Below are 5,587 nucleotides of genomic sequence, written 5' to 3' on the forward strand. Positions count from 1 at the left end.
GGTTGTGACAAACAGATAGGCTTCAGCCCTCAACAAAACCAGAGTATAAGCATGTTTGGGTGCATAGAGAATTATGAATAGTAATGAAAACCTTCACACAAATATGTGCGCTCTTAGTCAGACCCAATGACATTAGAAAGGAATATAATATTAGTAATATTTTACTGACAGAGGAAGACTCTTCCAGATGTTTCTCTCAGGGCTGACACGAGGAGACATTTAAAGATGGATGAGAGGCATTCATGTCTGTCAAGGAGGCTGTGAGTTATTAGAGCATGCCCGCCCGGTGGCCATCTCAGTTCATGCACACCTGAGTTTGAGTGCCAAGGGCCACATGGGAAACAGGTGCAACTAAACTTCTCACACCTGAATAAACGTGCTTTGCGTGTTTGTGTATACACAGTCAAGAATCTGTAATGCATTTTTCTAATTGCTCAACAGTGGATCTCAAGACATTTTAAAGAATATTTCCTGCGGTCCCATGTTAATTTGTTGCATTCAAAAGTGCTTCATAATCAACATTATTTATCCTTAACATCTCTGTTTTCAATCAACACCACGCTCAGAAAAAGATGTGTGTACAGGGTTGGTTTGCGTTGTGTGTTCAAGAGAGTGGATGTTTCTGTAAAATCTTTCTAATGACCCCCTTGTCCTCTGAATGTGGGTCCTCATTACTGGTGAGGCGTCTGTGAATATGCCTGTTATGGCCCGGCAGCTCTCATCAGGCTGGAATAATGACTAAAGAGTCTCTCTTTTTTTTCTTTTGTGTTTTTCTTACTCTAATGTCCTAAAGAGATCAGTGGTCCTCTCCAAGCCCAAATACACCAGACGGATCAAGGACAAAACAGCTGTTCTAATGGAGGAGGTAATTGGCCCTCAGGCACTCAACAGATGAGCAAACTCGGCGATGTAAAGCAGCTCTTTGAAATAAGATATTACCAAGCGAACATGTAAATTTAGCTAAACGATAATTGATGTATTAAGTACATAAAGGCTACCAGCGAAGCCATACTAGATATCTGTAGAGATGTGCTTTAAATATGTGCTATAAATGTGTATGTTAAACATTAGTTCATATAAAGTAGAGTTGAAAGATTTGAGACCACATTGTACATCTGTATGTAAATAAACTTTCCAGTAGCTAAGTGGTTAGAGCATAGCGCTAGCAATGCTAATGTCATGGGTTCGATCCCAGTGATTGCAAATACTCTGATACAAATGTATAGAAGAATGCAATGTAAGTTAGCAGCAGGGCAGTGTTGGCTTGCTCATCGGGAGACTGAATTTATTTATATATTAATTAGATATTATTTATTAGAATGATCTTGCTCGTTCTATTAACACAATGCACTGTGCTGTGTTTTACCTTTTCTGTTTTTCCTGTTTGCCCCTGTAAAGCTGCTTTGGAACAATGCTCATTGTGAAAAGTGCTATATAAATAAACTTGAATTGAATTAAGTTACTTTGGATAAAAGCATCTCCCAAATGCATAAATGTAAACAATTTTGAGTTTTTAAAAAGATTGGACCCTTTCGTACACCCAGCACAAAGCACAGCGCAACTGTTTTAGCCCGTTTTAAGCCTGCGCCCCATGGGCATGCCGTTTTCAGGTGCATTGTTGTTGCGTTGCTATTTTGATGAACTGAAAAAAGACTGCGCCATAGACCAATTCAAACCTGGTCTGACGTCAACGGCGCAATATATTTTTGTTATGTAAAGAACGCATTAGTAAAAAATGTCCATCCGGGTGGGTCCACGACCTGCAGCAGGGGAACTGCAGCAGCACAAAAACATGCTAAATATAAATAATAAATGGATTACATACACTGTAAAAAAAATCCTGTAAAATTTACAGTAAACTACTGGCAGCAGGGTTGCCAGCCAGTTACTGTAAAATGTACAGCCACAGTACTGTAATTTAATTTACAGCCATTTACTGTAATTGCAGAATACAGGAAAAACTGTAATTTTGAATAGTAACAGTATAATGCTGTATTTTTTACAGCAAATTGCTTGATTTTAATTTACTTTATTTAGAAGAAATACATAAATCACTGTATATCCAGTATGTTTTGCATACTGGATATACAGTATTTTTTTTTTTTTAATTGATACAAAAATACATTACAGACAAATTGTGTACGTTGTTGTACATGAAATAATTTTATTCAGTAACAACTTCATAGTATCCAACATGGCTCTTTAAACATTCATGTTTAAACAACACGTTAACCAACATTACCATCATGAAACAACATTGCAAAACAAGGCCAAAGTGAGTCTGTAAAACGGTCCACATCTTGATCCATCAGAGCACAACAAGTAGCTGGAACTATGGAAACGAAACAAGAGAATAATGTTAGATATTCAATTTATAGTCAGAGAAAAACAGAGGACAACATATACAGTCAGAGAATAATAAAATGATGTAATTCAATGATGAGATCTGTGTGTGTGTGTGTGTGTGTGTGTGTGTGTGTGTGTGTGTGTGTGCCTGTGCCTGTGTGTGTGTGTGTGTGTGTGTGTGTGTGTGTGTGTGTGTGTGCTTCTTACTTTTCATCGATTACACTGAATATTCATCATTGTGTTTAGAAGAGCGGCGACATGTGGGTTCACTGCAACCTGTTTCTTCTGTATCCTGGCATTTTAGATGACGCTTCTTGTTCCACTCTCTGGATTAATATCTACAAAGAGTCAGGAAAAACTAAATGTTATATATTAAATGTGCAAAATATATTATATTAAAACACATGAATTAAATCATCAGCTTGCTAGTGTTAAATAGGGGAGACTTCTAAATAATTTGCCCCAAAAAAATGCATCTCTCGTTGAGAAATATTGTTTTAAAGGTCTTAACAGGTATATAACATAAACATATCTATAAAAAGCAGGTAAGGAAGTTGTTCAATTAATACCTTTCATTGGACTCCAAGTACATGCTGCCCCATCCTGGTACTCAAGATTGAATATGTAACATGCTATGAACAGAGTGGGAAGGCCAGACATGAAGCTGTGCTGAGCACAGTCACACACAACCTAACCTTCAGTAGTCAGCATCCAGTGGCCTGCATGGCAAAGTGTGTCCTAAAACAAACAATTATACATGTGACAATAGTAATAGTTAATAGTGACTATACAATTATCTTTAAGCATTTTACATTTAAACTACATTTTAGTATAAGTGACTCTACAAACAAACTCTAAGCAAATTAAACAGAGTAACTTACACTTAAAACCGTACTTATACAGAAATGTAATCCAACTAACGTTAGGGATGTCACGGTCAAGAAATTGTCACACTAGTATTTTGTAACGGGTCTCACTCCCACCCTCCAACGGTCCTATTTGGGAGACAGGCCTGCTATACAATGAGGGTGTCGCTAACGTCTTTTGCTCAAGCTCTCAGCTGGCCTCCGATACATAAACTGTATATCTAGATGGTTACGTACATTAATCACTTTACCGGGCTATCCTCCGTGAACATCGACTTACCTCAAGCTATGGTGACTCATTTTAATTTGGGCGCTCGATTTAACGGATGACTGCATTTGCAAATTTGAATTACACCACAAAATAATCACGAGCGAGTGTGGTATCCCAACTGTCGAAGCATGTAACTTTTACCGAGTCTACGGCGGGCGCGATGTTCAACATTAAAAAAACAACCGTCAACTTACTAATACAATGAACTGTAGCTCGTCACATACGCCTTCACTCCTGGTGTGAACAAAAACTCTAAATAACATGAACAACTTCTGTCCTCAGGTGCTATAGCGACGGAGAATGTTTGAAATCTTACCGCGACGGCGCTGCTGAAACCCCGCAAGACTCCTTCGGTCCCCGCGGATGGAGGTTGAATCCGGGGTTACCAATATGAAACGCGAATTTAGATACCTCTATATAAAGTTACCAGCATGATAGTTACCAAATATGGAAAAAAAATACGTAATAAGTTACTTACCACAGGTGTGAATCATTCATTTTGAGCACTACCCCAATCTCGACTGTTGAAGATCATCCCGCCATTGTAGGTTTGAAATTTACAGCAATATTCTGTACATTGAGTTAATCCGTCACGTGACTCCAGAATGCATTGCACTTTACAGCAATATTCTGTATTATTTAAAATACAGTCAGCTTCTGTAAAATAACGCTGTAGTTTTTACAGCAATTCGTTACAGTGTAGTAAAATATTATTATTGTGTACCTAAAGATAAAAATCCTTGTTAGCAGACACGTTTCCTTGAGGAACATCCAGTCTTTGCTATGGCAAATTCCTCCGTGTAAATAGCGAATCTGCCATGGCACGAGCGCAACTGGCTCTTAAAGGGAATAAGAGATGAGACTCTGATTGGTTTACTGCAAGTTACGCCCATAAAACACCCGTTACTCAATAAGAGAATCGTTATAACCAGTTTAGACCATGCGCCCGGGTAAGCTGACCGTTTTCCCGTTGTTAAACTAGCAAAAGTGGATTCGGACACGCCATGAGTTCACCTGCGCAATGCACTTAAGACCATGTGCTTAGATCCTTAAAATGGGCCCATTAAGTTACTCGTATTTATAATTTAACATTCAACACTTTTTCTGGCATTATTTGTTTAGTTGTTTTATGATTACACTGACCATGTTTGTACAAAAGAACAACAGAAGATTTTCTTTGCTTCCATTGAATGCTCTTTTTAATATCACATTGAAAGAATTTGGTGTGTACTTCAGAGAAAAATGCAGAATAGAAGCAATGTTCTAAAATTTTTGCACCTCAATTTTAAAACCGTGTGAGCATATGCATATATATGCGTACGAATATTTCCTGCTCATCAAATCTATAGAAATGATCTTCGTTATGGTTTTGCTGAATGAGATGTTACTGTATTTTGAGAGTAATGAGAGAGATCTGTTTAGTGTGAACATTCCAAGGCTAAAAATCTTATTAAGTGATACAGTATGACAGGTATGACAGATGCTGTCAAGCTAGGAAATGATTGGACTGTCAGTGTCATTCGCTTATCTACTTATGATCCAAAGAGTTTCTTACTTTTTTCACTTCCTCTATTTCTCTCTTACCTTCTTTCTGTCACTCTCTCCTTCTGACTGTACATAATGTAAGTTGGGTTCAGAAAGCAAACAGTAAGAGATTCTGTATACTAAGAGGCAATGTATGGATTCCCACGAATGTAGATCGAAGTATGAAGTCTTCATCTCTAATTATTATTCGACCTAAAGGAACGAAGTCCTCTGAATGTGAATGTAAAGATGCCTGCAGGGCAGTACTGAAGAGTTTAGAGAGAAACGAGAAGATGATCATTTTTAGCAAATATTGCTTTTTTCAGTTTTCTAGTGTTTACAGTATGTTAGACTAGATTACCAATTTTTCTTTTACAGTAGTGATCAGACAAGACCTTGACCGCTGGCTTTGTGTTTCGGCCATTGGGTGAATGTCTTAATCATTGTATTTAAACTCCATAAGACATCCTTATTGCCTTATTGATGTGGTTCTGGTGTGAGGCTGCAGTTCTTGTAAAGTGACCTTGCTGTTTTCATCTAGACAACATTGCTGTGTGACAACACACAATCGAGGAACATG

At 37.9% G+C, this 5,587-nt stretch overlaps 1 long non-coding RNA gene across 1 annotated transcript; it reads right to left on the reverse strand.

Moving 5' to 3' along the window:
• Positions 1-2,115: 2,115 nt before the first annotated feature.
• LOC130438231 (uncharacterized) lies at positions 2,116-4,038 on the reverse strand. Its single transcript, XR_008909289.1, has 3 exons — positions 2,916-4,038; positions 2,554-2,684; positions 2,116-2,332 (listed from the first exon to the last, which is right to left on the reverse strand). It is a non-coding gene; the product is annotated as an uncharacterized LOC130438231 (long non-coding RNA).
• Between the last annotated feature and the right edge of the window lie 1,549 nt (positions 4,039-5,587).

Source organism: Triplophysa dalaica, chromosome 16 (assembly GCF_015846415.1).
Source record: "Triplophysa dalaica isolate WHDGS20190420 chromosome 16, ASM1584641v1, whole genome shotgun sequence".
Lineage (NCBI taxonomy): Eukaryota > Metazoa > Chordata > Actinopteri > Cypriniformes > Nemacheilidae > Triplophysa > Triplophysa dalaica.